Genomic DNA, 18,749 nt, shown 5'->3' on the forward strand with positions numbered 1-18,749 from the left:
TAGAGGTCTTGCACATGTTATCACTGAGTGTTTAATATTTTTCAATGCCATTAGAGGTGGTATTTTTATTTTCAGTTTCACTGTCCAATGTCATTGACTAGTTGTAGGCCCTCCTGTCCTGCCTTCAACCTTACATTCACTTAAGGCACCATGTTACTAGAGGGTGATCCCTCTCAGCAATCCGGCTGTATCCTACATGAAGGCTTCATCAGAAAGAATTGGCAGAACAGGTCTGGAGAGCCTCAGATTTTAATTAATTAAGTCAACTCTCTTCAGCCAATGAAAGGTTGGTAAAAGGTTATTTTGGTTTCTCTTCCTCTGCTTTCAGCATCCAGTTTGCTCTTCTTTCCACTGTGACCCAGGGATGAAAGGGGCTTAGAGTGTTTTCTCTTAGCAAGGGCTTCTCTCTCTCTGGAGTTTAGTTCATTTACATTCTTTGAGTTCTCAGTTTTCTTACATACAACCAGCCAACTGACCAACGAACCACCCAACAAAAAGTATGATTTCATTGCTTATCTCACCTTTCTCCTTATTATGCAAAGTATCATATTTCTATGTTCTAACTGGAAGTGGTTAACCGGTTTTCTTTATTCTGTCTTTTGGTAGATGTTTTAACTTCTTTCTTATTTTTTTACTTTCAGCTTTACTGTTCTTATATTTTATATGTCTCTGGTATATAGCATACATTTAAATTCAGCTTTTTAATCTAGTCTGACAATCTTTTAAGGGAAACACTTAATTCATTTCCACCAATCGTGCATACTGATCTTTCTTCTTTTTTTTTTTTTTTTTTTTTTTGAGACAGGGTTTTGCTCGGTCACCCAGGCTGGAGTGCAGATGTACGGTTTACGGCTCACTACAGCCTCCAGCTGCTGTGCTCAAGCGATCCTCCCACTTCAGCCTCCCAAGTAGCTGGGACCACAGTCACGTGCCACCACGCTCAACTAATTTTTTAAAACTTTTTGTAGAGACGGTCTCACTGTGTTGCCCAGGCTGGTCTCAGACTGCTGAGATGAGTGCTCTGATCTTTTTAAATTTGTCCCTACTACCTTATTTATATATTTCATATGTTCTGCTTCTCATATTTTTCTCTTTATTTGCCTTCTTTTGAATTGCTTGAGATTTTCCACTCCTTATTTGTAAGTTTCATACCTTATTTTGTTCTTTTAGTGTTCTTTTAGTTGCCCTTGAAATTTTAGCATGCATGTTTAAATTCCATGGGTAATAAATATTGTTTATTTTCGAATCTGCCTGGTCCATTTTAATAGTCTCCTATTCTGTCATACTTGTTCCCCCTTTTATATTTTGTCACATTAAAAATATTTTATGTTTGCATCTGATAATACTTTTATCTGCTGTCTTTGTTGGTCCAGTACATTGGCTCTTACTCATAGGTGCTTGTTTCTTTGGTGATTTTTTAAAAATTGTGAGCTCATGACATTAGAACTTTATTTTTTGTGATTTTTTTGAAGCAGGGTATTAGATTTTTTTTTTTCCAGAGATGATTTGAGTGTCTAGTGTTACTACCTACTTTTAAGCAAATTTTTGACTTGAGTTTTTCAGGCCACACAACTAGTTTGAATTTAGTCACAAAGGGTGCAGACTTATTAAGAATTCACAGTGGGGACATATTTCTGTTTTACTCTTCTAGCCAAGAACCAAAGCCAATAAAGACCCTTATTCTCATTATCTCCCTCTGCAGAATGAGCTTGTAGCTATTTCACTTACTAAGAATGCAGACTTTTGGGAGACTTCTAGTATATTTATAAAGGTATAGTTAATCCAGTCTCCTGGGAAAGGCCCCAGGTGGCCTCCTGTCAATCTCAGCAAGTAGCCCATTAAAACCCAGGCTTTTGTCCACCAAGGATTGGCCAATAACTCCAGGGAAAACTGTCTATAGTGTTACTCACCTTTGTGAATGTATGTTTCTTTCTTGTTTCTGCTCTCCAGGAATTTCTTTGCTTCCCCCTCAAGGTTAACCATATATTTTATCCAGCATCTTTGGATGCTTTTCCATCTAATTTACTTTTACTCTCTACTCATATCTTTAGGAATTACCTCTAGCTGTTTTTGAAATGTGGCAAGGGGAAAAATAAAGTCCATAATCAGTCCTGTCTCCCAGTTTAGAATGTCTTTTCCTATTTCAACTGTGATAAATACATCCTCCTCTTCACTCACTTCAGATGTTCTTCTCTTTAGGTATTCTCCCCATCTGGCTCAACTCCTACCCCTATATATACCCCTGGTAGAATGAATTACTCTCTTACGTTTGTTTCTGTACTTCTTTATATATATATATATATACACACACACACACACACATATACATATATATATATAGAGAGAGAGAGAGAGAGAGAGAGACTGGATTCTATTTATTTCTATGTTGCTAGCATGTAATATGCATTCACTAAAGTTTGTTGAATTGAGTTTTCAAAGTGTTTATAACCAACTCTTGAAATTGTAAGCTTCTAGCTAGGACGGTTATGACTTAATTTGCTAGTTTTAGAAAATAACTTTTAAAGCAATTAAAGCTTATTCAACACTTTGAAGATAAAGTAATTTAATTTGGTATTTGGTAAATTCCTTGGGCTAGTCCTATTTAAGGACAGATTAAAATATGATAGAAGTGTTATCTTACAATCTCCAGATGGGCTGGGGTGATGTAATTTTGGAGCAAATGAACATTCACATCCCAATTCTAAATCTGAGCTCACTTTAAAATTATATACTTATGGGATGATCTGTGCCACAAACCACCGTAACACACGTTTACCTATGTAACAAACCTGCACATCCTGCGCATGTACCCCTGAACTTAAAAGTTGGAGAAAAAAGTTATGCACTTTGTATCTGGAACATCGAGGGGAATTTTTGCCTTTGGGTTACTACTTTTAAAAAATAATTTTAAAAAGTGGATGCAGTGATAGATTTTAGAGCATAACAATTACAAATGGAGAAGTTTCCCAAATGACCTTGATTACTTTGTGTGTGTTGGGGTAGGGGGTTGAGGAGGTTGTTTTTCTCCTGTTGCCTGAATTTAAATGTTTTTTCTATGGTGAATTACATAATTATTTTGTGGCCATAATATATTTGTCCTGCAATTTTTATTTATTTATTTATTACGAAAAGAGATCTAAGGGGCTTTAGGTGTCCATTGGCGAAGCTGATTTTGTAAACATGTATTTCTTTTGCCTAGCATCTTTTCACATATTTGAAGATATATAGATGGGAAAAGAGCAGTAGGATGAGAAAGGGAGGTGAGAAGAATACTTCGTAGAGAGCAAAAACAGGTAAGGAAAGTAACTAGTGTGGTGGTCGGGATGACTTAACAATAGAGGGAAGGCACAGGTCAGAGAAGAAGGCAAGAGGAGGTGCCAACACCAGAGGTTGGGAGATGGACACCAAGCTGGCTCATGATGAAACAAGCTGGCATATTTCACTTGTAAATGTTTTTATAGTATGCACTTTTCATTTTAACATCTCCAAAATTAGTATGTTTCTTAAAATTGTTTGCTTTTTCTTTTTGTTGGTACATAAAATAATGGCACATTTACCATTAGTGGCATTTTACAGTTAATGAAACATGTTATAATTTTACATTGCTCACAAGGAGTATTGGCTGTAGTTTACATTATGTGATCTGGCAGACAAACTAGTTTTTAAAAACATTCAGAAACAGACTCAGCATTCAACTGATTTGGACAACTGATTGATGTTATTCCAATAGCAACCTCTCTCTAGGGTGATTCATATGAAACTAGCAACTTCTTTTTGTAAAAGGTCTGACACTGGACAGGCTGTGTTTGCAGTTGCCACAAATTCTGAATCAAAGGCAAGTAATCATTAGGTGGAAATCAAAGTAACCTTTCTCTATCCCTGTCATTTGAGGGGCTATTTCCCTGAAGCATGTGCAAATTATTTGTTAGGCAAGAACAACTTGTATGGCAACTTCTTAGCATTGCTTAGACAACATCTCTGTACAATTTGTGCCTCAAGTTCATCTCTGTTTTGTATTCTTGAGTCTCTTTGGAATTTTGACACAGCAATTGAACTCTCAGACTTACTTATTTTACAAAATTGGGCATTTGAGTGAAAAATGCCTCAACTTAAAAACTATTCTTAAGTTTTCTTCTTTTGCTTTGGCTACTCTAAAGCCTAGAGTCAAATGTGCAGCCTCCTCAGTTAAGGTGTGTAGAATTTCTAAGCTTATGTTTTGGGTACAGACCACCTTTTTGGTCCCTTCACCCCCACTTCATAAGCTTCCTACCCCTTTTTCCCCCCTTCCTCAAACCCTTATTCCTCCTCTTCCTCCACCCTTCAATCTTATATTGTATGATTCCGTCATAGCTACCTCCCATCTGTTTTGGAATGGGGTGGGATATAGATAAAAGCTAAAAACATAAACAGATAAAATCTATCTTTAAAAAACATTTACCCATACAGTTAAAACAGCACATTGAAATGGTGAAGTGAAAAGCCCAGTTTTGTTGTCCTTTTTTTGTATATGTCTTAAATGAGGTGAGTTGTTTTGAGGAAAAGTGAATTTTGTTTTGCCAACATTTGTGATGGCTTTAGTGTGTTGGAGCTAAAAAGGATTGTGAGCTCTTTGAAGTTATTTCTAAGTTAGAGACACTAGATTTTTAAAGAAAAGGATAAAAATTTGGATAACTTTAAAAGATGTAATTACTGTCAAAATAGCATAGACTAGGTAGCTTATAAACAACAAAAGTTTATTTCTCACAATTAGGGAGACTTGGAAGTCCAAGATCAAAGCTTCTGTAGATTTGGTGTCTGCTGAGGGCCCATTTCCTGGTTCATGGATGATACCTTCTCAATCTGTTCTCATCTGGTGGAAACTGGAAGGCAGGTCTTTGGGGCCTTCCAGTTTTATAAAGGGCCCTAATCCCATTCATGAGGGCTTCACCCTGATGATATAATCACCTCTCCCAAGGTCCCACTTCCTAATACCATCATATTGGTAATTAGGATTTCAACATACAAATTTTCAGGGGACTCACATATTCAGTCCAAAGCAGTTACTGTTGATTAGCTGAAATAATGTGACAGAGCTATACTCTTTTCTAACAGAAAAGGTACTTTTAACTTTTCTGTTAGTAATTTTAGTGTTTTTCCTGAGAATGGAGAAGGTAAAAGAGTATCCCCATTTTTGTGCATCTGTGTATTAAATTGGTATGTGACTAAAAGAGGGCCTATGGTTTATAAAACAGTGAAAACAAAGAAGTGGAGTAGAGAGGGTTAGTATCATTGGTTCATGCAGTTTTTTAAACATCTGTTCTAATCTAACCAAATTAAGTGCAATGTAGTAATTGGACTTGTATTACCATATTTTGCCTCTTCCTATTTCTTCTGCCTCTGAAGTAACATTGCAGCTTGTAAGATTGACAATTATATTCGGTGTGATGTAAGTAAAATTTGCTAATTTAATGCTGTATGTCATGCCATTTTTTTTTATTGTTTCTTCTTCGTGATGCTTTCTTTAGTTAGTACTCTTGTTCCTTTTACTTTTTCTCTTTCTTTGCTTTGTACTTCTCTTTTATTTTGGCTTTGTACTTCTTTCCCTGCCTTCTTTTCTTATCATTGCTGATAAAGACGTGCTTGAGACTGGGAAGAAAAAGAGGTTTAATGGGACTTACAGTTCCATGTGGCTTGGAAGGCCTCAGAATCATGGTGGGAGGCAAAAGGCACCTCTTACATGGTGGTGGCAAGAGAAAATGAGGAAGATACAGAAGCAGAATCCCCTGATAAAACCATCAGATCTCGTGAGACTTATTCACCACCACGAGAACAATATGGGGGAAACTGCCCTCATGATTCAAATTATCTCCCACTGGGTCCCTCCCACAACATGTAGGAATTATGAGAGTAGAATTCAAGATGAGATTTGGGTGGGGACACAGCCAAACCATATCACGAGCCCTTGAGGATCAAAGTCATTCCTGAGAATTAGTTGTTTTGGAATACTTAAATTATAAACAATTTCTAAGGCTATTAGGCATCTGACACTATCAGTTAATGCAAAACATTAATCTGGAGATCAGGCATCTTGATCAGTTTGATGCCAAGAATGCCATTATATTAAACTTTGCATTAATATGGAGGGAATTAATAAGAAAATGTTTGGAAACTTTAGCTTGTTTTGCCAGTGATGTGTTATAATTCATTCATACTGGAAATAATAAACTAACTCTAGATTTTCATGTTTTTATAGTATTAACCTTACCTTAAATTCCTGTCATAGGTGTCTCTCATAAGTTTCGAAGAAAGAGTAATTCTTTTTAACAAATATATAGATGCACAGAAAGTTCTGCTTCTTTCTCAAGCATGTTATAGTTACAGAAAAATATGAAACAGAATTCTTAAAAGGATGTTCTTCCTTAAGGTATGCATTTGTTATTTCACCAATAAAAAGAATTCGTAAAAAAAGTGGTATTGATTGAAGCTTATAAATGCCTCTACTCATTCCATCAGCTAAAATTATGAAATGGTATGCTGCTTTAATCCAGAAAGTACTGTACATTATTTTTTTCTCCCAGAAAACATATGTGATTATTTTTTGTAATGGCAGCTGAATAGGGGTTTAGATCATTGCATATCCAGTAGGAGGAAATTAAAATTTAATTGTCAGAAGGTTTCCTGAAATAATATGCCCTTTTTGAAGCATTGAAATAAAAATGACTGTAAAACCTCTTTTGATTATATGATAAATTAGATCTTTTACCATTAAAAAAATTAACAGACTTTATTTTTTAAGTCAGTTTTAGGTTTACAGCAAAATTTGGAAAGTACGGAGTTCCTGCCTATCTCCCCTGTGCCACACACACAGTCTTCCTCTTGGTAGCAGTATTGAACCTGGCCCAGGAAATTGTTGAAGACTTTGTTGGGGGTCATTCCATCTGTGGCACCAGTAAATTCTATCACTGTTATCTCTTTCTGCCAGGATTGCTAACCGTGTTCTCATTGTAGTTGGTCACCTTATAGCCACTTTCACCCACTTTCCATTTTATTTTGCATTCATTTTCAGGCTTATAGGAAGATTAAATAAGATGATACATGTAGTATGCCCCAGTACAGTGCCAGACTCAGAGCAGTCAATTTGGTTTATAGCACCCTCTCTATAAACTACAGGGTTTATAAACCATGGTTTATAGCACCCATTCTCTCAATTGTGAATAAAGTTCATCTGTAGTCCTAGCAAGGCATTAAAGGACCCTTAAAAAAAGACCTTAGCCTCCCTTCTCAGATTTATTGTACTCTTATGGATTCTTTTTATTGTTAAAAAAAATTGACCATTGTAACCGTTTAAAAATTATACAGTATAGTTGTGTTAGCTATATGCACATTGTTGTGCAACAGATCGCTAGAACTTTTTCGTCTTGCAAAACTGAAACTACCCATTGAATAACAACTTCCCATCCTCCCTATCAACTCCTGGAAACCACAGTCTACTCTCTATTTATATTCATTTGACTACTTTAGATACCTCAGTAAGTGAAATCATGCAATATTTGTCTTTTTGTGACTGGAATATTTCACTTAGCATGATATGCTCAACGTTCATCTATGATATAGCATATGATAGGATTTCCTTTTTTAAGGCTGAATAACATTTCATTGTATGTATATACCACATTTTATTTATTTATTCATTGATAGACAAATGTTTCCACCTCTTGGCTTTTGTGAATCTTGCTGTAATGAACAGAGATATGCAAATATCTCTTTGAGATCCTGGCTTCAGTTCTTTTGGATATATGTCAATAAGTAGGATTGCTGAATTATATGGTAATCCTATTTTTAAGTTTTTGAAGAGCCTTCATACTGTTTTCCATAGCAACCGGACCATTTTATATTCACACCAGCAGTGTACATGGGGGGTTCCAGTATTTTCACATTTTTGCCAGCACATGTTATTTTATTTTATTCTATTTTTGATAGTGGCCATCCTAATGGGTGTGGGGCAATACCTCATTGTGGTTTTCATTTGCATTTTCCTGATGATTAGTAAGGTTGAGCATCTTTTCATATGCTTGTTGGCCATTTGTGTATCTTCTCTTTTGCCGATTTAAAAAATCAGGTTATTTTGTTTTTGTTGAGTTGTTAAGAGTTCCTTGTGTATTCTAGGAAGTAACCATATATGATTTGCAAATTTTTTTTCCCATTCTATAGGTTGCGTTATCACTCTGTTGATTGTTTCCTTCGCTGGGCAAAAGTTTGTGAGTCCCATTCATCTGTTTTTGCTTTTGTTGTCTGTGCTTTTGGTATCATATCCAAGAAATAATTGTCAAATCCAATGTCATGAAGCTTTTCCCCAATATTTTCTTCTAGGAACTTTATTGTTTCAGGTCTTATGTTTAGATCTTTAATCCATTTTGAGTTGGTTTTTGTATGTGGTATAAGCTAAGGATCCAACTTCATTCTTTTGCATGTAGCTATCTAGTTTCCCCAGTATTATTCTTAATCTCCAGGTAAACGACTTCAGATCTACAAACTGCTGAAATTATGTGCAATATTTTGTGCATGTTTGTGTGTGTCTGCGTGTGTCTGTCATTTTTAAAGAAGAGCTTCCAGTCAGGCACAGTTGCTCATGCCTGTAATTCCGGCACTTTGGGAGGCCAAGGCAGGAAGATTGCTTGAGCCCAGGAGTTTGCGACCAGCCTTGGCAACATAGTGAGACCCTATCTCTACAAAAAGTTAGACCAGGCACAGTGGCTCATGCCTGTAATCCCAGCACTTTGGGAGGTTGAGACAGGAAGGTTGCTTGAGCCCAGGAGTTCAAGACCAGCCTGGCAACATAGTGAGACCCCCATCTCTACCAAAAAAAAAGATCATTAACTTTCATCAGATTCTGAAAGTGATTCCCAACCCTTACCCCCAAAGACTAGGACTGTGGCAATCTAAAACAGGTAATTACTTAAATTTACTATAGGGCCTGGCTAGGGGAAACTGTGGTTGTTATTGGTACAGAGCACACTTACGAATGAAGGGTAAGTTCATGCTGCCAATGAAGTGAGAAGCAGGATGGGACCAATATCACATGTAGCATTTGGAGGCACTGGAGCATTTGAAGTTTGTTTGCAGTTTCTCATGGACAAGGTTATCAGCTTAGTGCGTAATCATGTCAAATATTTTGAAAGTTTGTTGAAAACAGAAAACCAAACATCCAAAATGTTAGAACTAGTTGCTTCTAAAAGATTTATTTGATGTAAGTTAATGTTTTTAATTGTGTGCCTTTTGTTCAAGGAGCTTAGTTCCTTGAAGTAATTAGTTTAGCTTTCAGATCTGTTTGTGGTTTTTTTTTTTTTTTCAGACAGGGTGTTACTCTGTCACCTAGGCTGGAGTGGAGTGGCCCATTCATGGCTCACTGCAGCCTCAACCTCTGGGCTGAATCGATCCACCCACTTCACCCTCCTGAGCAGCTGGGACTACAGGCACAGGCCACCACACACCTGGCTTTTTTTTTTTTTTTTTTTTTTTGTAAAGACAGAGTTTCACCATGTTGCCTGGGGTGGTCTTGAACTCCTGGGCTCAAATGATCCACCCGCCTCAGGCTCCCAAAGTGTTCAGATTAGAGGCATGGGCCACCATGCCAGTCCTAGACCTGGTTTGTTGTTGTTGTTGTTGTTGTTGTTGTTGTTGTTTTGAGACGGAATCTTGCTCTGTTGCCCAGGCTGTAGTGCAGTGGTGCGATCTCGCCTCATTGCAAGCTCCGCCTCCCGGGTTCACGCCATTCTCCTGCCTCAGCCTCCGAGTAGCCGGGACTACTGGCGCGCATCACCACGCCCGGCTAATTTTTTGTATTTTTAGTAGAGACGGGGTTTCACCGTGTTAGCCAGGATGGTCTCGATCTCCTGACCTCATGATCCGCCTGCCTTGGCCTCCCAAAGTGCTGGGATTACAGGCGTGAGCCACCGCGCCCGGCCGTTTTTGTTGTTTTTGCAACAGGGTCTCACTTTGTTGCCTAGGCTGGAGTGCGTGGCATGATCACAGCTCACTTCAGCCTTGACCTTCCAGGCTCAAGTCTCCTGAATAACTGGGACTATAGGTGTATGCCACATGCCCAGCTAATTTAAAAATTAAAAAAATTTTTTTAGAGATAGGGTCTCACTGTGTTACCCAGGCTCACTTTTTAATGAATAAGTGATACTGGTTATATGTTTTTGATAGGTGTTAGTAATTATAATACAATATTAAATTTTAGAAATGACAGTGTGTCCACCTCTCCCCACCACTCTTTAGGAAAAAAATAACAAATATAAATTAAAAGAACTGGAAGAAAGTCTCTTTCATTGTGGGGCAAGATTGACTAAAAGCTTACCTTTGAGCTTTATTACCCGAAGCCTCTGTTGTTAACCCTTCACATGGGCCAATGATGTGTACACTGGGGTAACAAAGGTAATCAGGTTTTGTGTTCATTTTAATGTTACCTGTTACCAGGTTTGCATTTGATATTGACATCTCCAGGCAAATTCCCTGTCCCTAAGAAAATCAACCTGCAGTAGCATGTGTTAGGAATGCTTTTATACCCCTCATCACTGAACACTTGGCAGTTGCCCAAAGGGACACTTCTCCCCTCTGAAATTCATGGATTTTGTTTTGTTTTGTTTCCTTTTGAGATAGAGTGTCTCTCGGCCACCCAGGCCAGAGTGCAGTGGAGCGATCTCGGCTCACTGTAACCTCTACTTCCTAGGTTCAAGCAATTCTCTTGCCTTATCCTCCTGAGTAGCTGGGATTACAGGGGCCCACCATTATGTCCGGCTAGTTTTTTTATTTTTAGTAGAGATGGGGTTTTGCCATGTTGGCCAGACTGGTCTCGAACTCCTGACCTCACATGATCCACCCTCCTTGGCCTCCCAAAGTGCTGGGATTACAGGCATGAGCCACTGCGCCTGGCCTGAAATTCATGTTGTTTTTTAAGTAACTCCTTAAATAGAAATGTTCCATCTGCAACTTATTAAGACTGGCTTCTTCTGACAGACCTGGCCAAAGAAAATAGCTTTCTGTGTAATCTTGTGTTTCAAGAACATTATTAGCTGTTAAAAGGGGGGAAAAGGGAGGGATATGTGTGCTAGCATAGCATAAAACTTTAATTTGACTTACTTAAATTATAAGGAAATACTTTGGCAAAGTGCATCTTTATATGTCCCAGCAGCCTGAATGTGAGTTTCTGCTAATACGTTCATCCCCTTTTTATCAGTTCCCTTTGTCTGAAATCGGGGTGCCTCCCTGTCCTTGTGAATAGGAAGCTGGGAAAAAGAGTAGATGGGGTTAAAAGAGAAGCACAATCCCCTGTGTTTCCCGCACCTTTTCTTATTGCAGGATCAGTTTGGATTGTGAGCTGAAATTGAAGAGCAGAATTTGATGTTGACCTCTAAAGTTGATGCCCAAAAGGGTTTATTTGTCTTCACTAAAGCCTGTCTTTTTGAATTGAGTAGAGTGCTTTGGCTGTAAAAGCTTTGAAATGTAAACACTTAGGAAATAACATGCTTGTAATGTCTAAGTAATATAACATATGCAGGTGCACATTTTAGAATTTTCTCATTTATCCTAAAAGATACCTAAATAGACATTTAGGAGGGAATTTTTAGCCATAAGAATTGGCTATACTATGTAGTATAATGCCAAGGTTTCCATTGTGGCCCTTCCTAAAAATTATTTTGGTTGGTCATAAAAACTATATGCAGAAGACTATTTGGAATAATAGTCATCACATGGTTTAGAAATAAGTAGAGTAAAAATCTGTTGTTATGTTATTAAATCTACATTTTCCCACACTGTCCTTATGATACCATTCCTTCTGCTGCTTGACATGTAGAAATCAGCTTGTGCATTTGTTTTCAGAATTACGAGCACCTGTGAAGCAGCTTGATCTGTAGAATCTAATTTTATTTGTTTAATTATTAGATGAAAAGTTCTGGATATCAGGATGGGTGTCTGTCCCTTTTGTATCTATGACAGTGCCTAACATAGCACCTTGTAGGTGATTGATAAATATTTGCTGAGTGAATAAGTATGTATCATCCTTCTTTGAAAAATACATGAATTTGTGGAGGCTTTGATTACTTTTTAACCAAATATGTTTTTGGAACAGAGAAGAATATTATTTACATTATACTGACAGGATGTTACTATTATATCACATTAGGAAAGGCAAAGCTTCCTGTACTAGATTACATAAATTTAAAATATAGTGTCTGAGCCTTTGTAGTGAATGCTAACCAGGAGTGTATATCAGATGTCTAAGTTCCCAGCCCAGAACTGCTAAACCCAAGTCACAGCAGATAGAGACATCCGTTTTTTAAAAGTTCTACCAATAACTCTAACGGATTGAGGGTACATTTTATGATTGTTTTTGTTGTTGTTGTTGTTGTTGTTGGTTTATATGTTTGTTGTTAGCAGTTAACCATTCTTTGACATGGATTTATAAATATTTGACATTTTGAACATAAGTCTTGTGAACATTGTTTTAAATCTCTGATCATTCAATAGATGCTGCTTTAATTTTCTTTTAGAGGTGGGATTTTCATACTCCCAGATAACCATGAAAATTCTTTGACCGTTAAATAATATATAGGCATGAAGACACTATACAGAAGTAATCACAGAGGAGTGGTTTAAGTTATGTTAAGTAGTCCTCAAAATCTCACCCCACTCCCACTAGAAAGCAAACTTCCACGAGTCCTGCTTGTGCCTACCACAAAACAGTTATGAAAGGAATGAGCCATATCATGATAACAGCTGTGAGGGCTGTGTGGAAGACCCATTAGCCCAGTATTCAAGAAGACTAAGGCCCACTTGAGTTAAGTATAGTGGGTTTAACACTGGACTCAGAGGCAGCAACCTAGCTTGCCTCCTAAATTCTGCATTTAATAGTTGTGTGACTATGAACACCTTCTTTTAACTACCTGTGAGTATTGTTTCCTCGTCTGCAAAGTGAAAGACCCTACATTACATGGTTATCATAAAGATTAAATGAGATAATCTTTGATGTAAAAAGGTTTAACACAAGGCAGGTAGTCAGAAAATGTTGCAGCACACACTTATTGATAACCTTCACTGGTTTATTAAGATGAAATAAGTTTCTTGAGTTAGGAAATACTGTTTTGTTAAGTGTCTAACTCAAAGTCTGAAAGCTAGTGAGTGATAGAACCAGGAACAAAAAGAATGCAACCTTCTAAGTGCCAATGCAAAAAGAGGTAGTAATGGGGGTAAGTCTTCCAGGCTTCTGAATTGGCCTGGGCTGTGACTTGTCAACAGTGCTATACATTCTGTCCCACTACCTTTTCTTTTCTTTTTTTTTTTTTCCTTCAAGATGGAGTCTTGCTCTCTCACCCAGGCTGGAGTGCAGTGGTGCAATCTTGGCTCACTGCAACCTCTGCCTCCCAGGTTCAAGTGATTCTCCTGCCTCAGCCTCCTGAGTAGCTGGGATTACAGGCACCTGCCACCACACCCAGCTAAGTTTTGTATTTTTCGTAGAGATGGGGTTTCACCATGTTGGCCAGGCTGGTCTTGAACTCCTAACCTCATGGTCTGCCCGCTTTGGTCTCCCAAAGTGCTGGGATTACAGGCATAAGCCACCACGCCCGTCCCCTGTCCCACTACCTTTTCTATTTTTTGCAGTATTGTTCCATGCTGCACAAAAGTTTGTGAAAAAACACAGATCAGTACATCAAGTTTCAGTATATGACTAATCTAATTTTAGCCATTAGAATCAGCTGTACAGTATAGTCTAATGCCAAGGGTTCTATTGTGGCCCTTCCTAAAAAGTGTTTTGGTTGGTCATAAAAACTGTATGTAGAGGACTGTTTATTTGAAATAATAGTCACATGGTTTAGAAATAAGCAGATGAGGAGGCCGAGACGGGCGGATCACGAGGTCAGGAGATCGAGACCATCCTGGCTAACACGGTGAAACCCCGTCTCTACTAAAAAATACAAAAAACTAGCCGGGCGAGGTGGCGGGCGCCTGTAGTCCCAGCTACTCGGGAGGCTGAGGCAGGAGAATGGCGTAAACCCGGGAGGCGGAGCTTGCAGTGAGCCGAGATCGCGCCACTGCACTCCAGCCTGGGTGACAGAGCCAGACTCCGTCTCAAAAAAAAAAAAAAAAGAAATAAGCAGATGAAAGTCTATCTTTATTTCAGGTGCCCAAGATTTGTAATCCATCAGGTTAGGTAAAAATTACCACATTTTATGCCTTTTCCCCTCCCCTACCTCAGCCCCTGGTGACACTATTCTGTTGGCACATGGAGTGAATAAAGTTTACATCAACCAGCAGAAAAGAGGTTTCCATTATCATCCCCCAACCCAGAGCATTTTTTGGAGTATTCTTCACAAATAAGTAATTAAATTTAAACTTAAACTAGAGAAGAAAGTACATACAGTCATGCACTGCATAATGATGTTTCAGTCAATGTCGGACCACATACACAATAGTGATCCATTAAAATTATAACAGCTGAAGGCTGGGCATGGTGGCTCATGCTTGTAATCCCAGCACTTTGGGAGGCCCAGTTGGGTGTGTCAGTTGAGGCCAAGAGTTCGAGACAAGCCTGGCCAACATGGTGAAACCCTGTCTCTACTAAAAATACAAAAAATAGCCAGGCGTGGTGACGTGCAGCTGTAATCCCAGCTACTCAGAAGGCAGAGACAGGAGAACCGCTTGAACTCAGGAGGCGGAGGCATCAGTGAGCTGAGATGGTGCCACTGCACTCCACCCTGGATGACAGAGCAAGACCCTGTCTCAAAAAAAAAAAAAAAAAAAAAGGTAGAACTGAAAGATTCCTATTACCCAGAGCCATCATAGCCATCATAAAGTCATAGTGCAACGCCATTACATTTTGGCTGTTTAGATCTGTTAGATACACAAATTTGTCACAGTAACATGCTGTACAGGTTTGTAGCCTAGGAGCAATAGGTTATACCATCTAGGTTTGTGTAAGTACACTCTGTGATATCTATGACATCATATGACAAAAATCACCTAATGACACATTTCTTGGAATGTATCCCTGTTGTTAAGTGACACATGACTAGTGAAATTGCCACTTTTTCCCCCAAACCAGTAATACTTTTAAAAGGTAACTGTAGTTTTTTAAATCATGTGTGTGTGTTTTAATAAATAAGACATTTACGTAATTCAAAATTCAAAAGATACAGAAGGATTTACAAGTTTTCTGTTTCATCTCTCTCCCAGTTACCAACTGTCACCCAGTTACCCCTTTTAGAGGCAGTGAAAAACAGGTTACTAGTTTCCTTTTAAGGATCCTTGCTGGAAATCACGTAACAATTCCTTTTATGTTCCATGGGCTAAAATTGAATAATATGGGCATAATAGCTGCAGAAGAAAAGGAAAACACTGTCTTTTAGTTGAATGCATTGCTACTTTGAAAAAAATTGAAGTTCTGTTTCTGAGGAAGGGGGAGAGAATGTGCTGCTAGATGGCATCTAGAAGTCTTTGCCTAAGATTAAGAGCTGATGTATACTCACCAATGATGTATGAAAATACAGTTTTATAGTATTATTGTTATTTTTTTTACCAAACATACATAAATGAACTTTTATAAATTAAAGATTTTGTTTTTTGCCTTAACTTCATTTTAAAAAATATCTTAAAATTTATTTTTCAAGATCTCATGAGGTTGCATTGCCTTCACTTTAATATCTAACTCCAGCATAAGTCAGTATAAGTGACTTTGTGATGAGTCACTTACATCTCATTTAAAATTGAGAGTTAAGGCTGAGAGTGGTGGCTCACGCCTATAATCCCAGCACTTTTAAGAGGTGGGAGGATTACTTGAGACTAGAATTTCGAGACCAGCCTGGGCGACAAAATGAGACTTCATCTCTAAAAATATATATATAAAAAATATTTTAGCTGGTTGTGGTGGCGTGCACCTGTAGTCCCAGCTACTCTGGAGGCTGAGGTAAGAAGATCACTTGAGCTCAGGAGTTCAAGGCTGCAGTGAGCTAAGATCACATCACTGCACTCCAGCCTGGGTGACACCCCGTGACCTTGTCTCTCTAAAAAAAAAAAAAAAAAAATTGATATTGAGTATATGGCAAACAAAATAATTTTATAAGGATTATGAGTGAATCTTTTGCTGTTAGATAAAATAAATGAGTTTTCAGAAATGGTAAAGTTAACCACCTTACATTTATGTGAAAATTACCAGTACATTCTAACATGCTTCGAGTTTGTAATTTCAAATATTATCTGATTTAATTTTTTTAACTTTTATATAGGCTGTCTATATGTGCCAAATTAGGGAAAATTTGGGAAATGTGGGTCAGAGATGAGTTAGAGCTATGTGTAGGTATTAACAAGTGGTATTTGAATTGGACTTGGTGAGGAAGATTTGGTTGTATCTTGGTTCTTTTGAGTGTTTTATACTTGATCCTGAATATCAGAGATACTGTAGAAATGCTAATTATTCACACTGTTGTATAGAGGGGTGTAAATCAGAACAGAAAATCATTATCTCACCAATGGGAATATTTCAGCTAATGGAAATAGTAGATGGGGCTATGGTATGGAAACAGATTAGGTAAGAGCATACAGGCATATTTGGGGAATAGCTATTGTCTAGTTTGTCAGTGGAGTAGAATATACGTAGAAGAGAAGGAAGATAAAACTAGAAAGAGGGATTGGGCTTTGAATGTTAGGAAATTTGGATTTTATTTATTTTTTGTTCAAAAATTTGCTCCACGTTTTTTAAAGTGACCTTGTTTGTATTAGATCAGTATATTAGGTAGATGGTTAGCTTGGATGATTTCTTTTTTTTTTTTTTTTTTTTGAGACGGAGTCTCGCTCTGTTGCCCAGGCTGGAGTGCAATGGCCGGATCTCAGCTCACTGCAAGCCCCGCCTCCCGGGTTCACGCCATTCTCCTGCCTCAGCCTCCCGAGTAGCTGGGAGTACAGGCGCCCGCCACCTCGCCCGGCTAATTTTTTTTTTTTGTATTTTAGTAGAGACGGGGTTTCACCGTGTTAGCCAGGATGGTCTCGATCTCCTGAACTCGTGATCCGCCCGTCTCGGCCTCCCAAAGTGCTGGGATTACAGGCTTGAGCCACCGCGCCCGGCCAGCTTGGATGATTTCTAAGATTCCTTTTGGTCCTGTGAATCTGTAACCCATGATGAGGCTGAGCTTTAGACATGTCACCTCTTCGGTGTCATCATGAGAGATTTGATAATCAGTCATAAAGTTTATAGCTTAATATGGTGAATGAAGTCACCAAGGAGGAAAGGAAAGAGAAATAAAAAGGTTGAACATCAGAATGTCAGCATCTAGGAAGTGGTTCCCTCTCCACATCTCTCCCCCTTGGAATTTAGTTTTGAAGAATTCAGGTGGCTTTGTGTTAGAGTTTACCACAATCTGTATTTTACTGTTGCATCCATGTGGTATAGCATGTTATTCTGCTCTCTCTTCTGTTCATTGGTAGTTTAATCTGGAGGCTTGATCACATTCATGTTTCTGTTTATTTGCTTGTTTGTTTTTTGATGGGTGACTATGACTACTTCACTAGATAGTGCAAGTGACCTGTACTTAATCAGGAGGCACATAATGTTGGATCATCTCTCCTTTTTGATATTATAGATGTTGATGATTAATACGTAGATCCATTAATTTGTTAAGGTTTGCAAAATGATGATAATCTAATTCTACCATTTCTTCTGTATTTATTAGCTGAACAGTTCTATAAAGTGAAACTTCATTTTCTATTTGATTACTTTTTGGTAGGTATGGTTTCTATAAATGATGGGATAAATGAATAATTTGCTTTATTCATTTTCAAAATAATGAATTGATCCATTAGCATCCTCTAACAGTGACCGGTTAATTAACTTACGGATTTAAGTTATATTTCATATCGAAAAATATTTCTTACTTTTCAAATATAAAAATATTTGGTATTTTTGTTTCACTGAAATCATGGTCTTTATTGGTATGCAAATTGTTATTTTGGCCACTGGGCTCCTGAGTCCTTTTGACATAATCTTGGTTGCTTAGATTTGACAACATGTTCCAGGCTCATCTGTACGTTTTCTAACCCAGACCTGGAATCAGCCATTTCTCCAAGGTTCCCTTAGCACTAAGGTACTCATTGCTTGGGTTTGTCATTGTTTCTAGGCTTTTTTTAGTGGGCAAATCTTTAGGATAAAATGATACCAGGAGTTCATACTGATACTTCAAATTCAAGTGATTAAAATTCTGGTCTTGAATCACCTTTTTCCCATACAAAGTATTGGGTACCTTGGTTTTCAGTGGTGCCGGAAATGATAGAATTAGAACTTCACATAAGTATTCATTTGTTCACCTCACAGTGAATACACAGTACTCAGAATACCAGCACCAACAATGTGATTAATGAAAACAGGTTTAGATTATGTAAAGAACTTTGTTAAAACCATATGGTTTGGTAAGTTTGATGTACGTATGCACATGAAACTATTGCCTCAGTCAAGATTCTGAACATATTCATCACCACAAATTCCTCTACCCCTTTGTAATGTTTTCTTTTTACACCTTTCTCCTCCCACTGTCATCTGTAGGCTTTTTGTCACTATAGATTAGTTTTCATTTCCTAGACTTTTATGTAAATAGAATCATATAAAATGAACTCTTTTTCATCTGGCTTCTTTCACGCAGCTTATTTATTTTGAGATCTATCTATGTTGTTGCATTAATTAATAGTTCATTCCTTTTTTATTGCTTAGTAATCTGTTGTAGGGA

General features: G+C 37.8%; 1 protein-coding gene and 1 long non-coding RNA gene across 8 annotated transcripts in view; one reads left to right on the top strand and one right to left on the bottom strand.

Moving 5' to 3' along the window:
- The window catches only part of NLK (nemo like kinase), a 152,638-nt gene that overhangs the window by 29,669 nt on the left and 104,220 nt on the right, over nt 1–18,749 (top strand). The gene's annotated exons all lie outside the window — the stretch shown is intronic.
- On the bottom strand, nt 9,475–14,895 carry LOC144335388 (uncharacterized). The gene is made up of 3 exons (XR_013406231.1): nt 14,654–14,895; nt 10,872–13,435; nt 9,475–9,572 (listed from the first exon to the last, which is right to left on the bottom strand). It is a non-coding gene; the product is annotated as an uncharacterized LOC144335388 (long non-coding RNA).

This window comes from Macaca mulatta, chromosome 16 (assembly GCF_049350105.2).
Source record: "Macaca mulatta isolate MMU2019108-1 chromosome 16, T2T-MMU8v2.0, whole genome shotgun sequence".
NCBI classification, from domain to species: Eukaryota; Metazoa; Chordata; class Mammalia; order Primates; family Cercopithecidae; genus Macaca; species Macaca mulatta.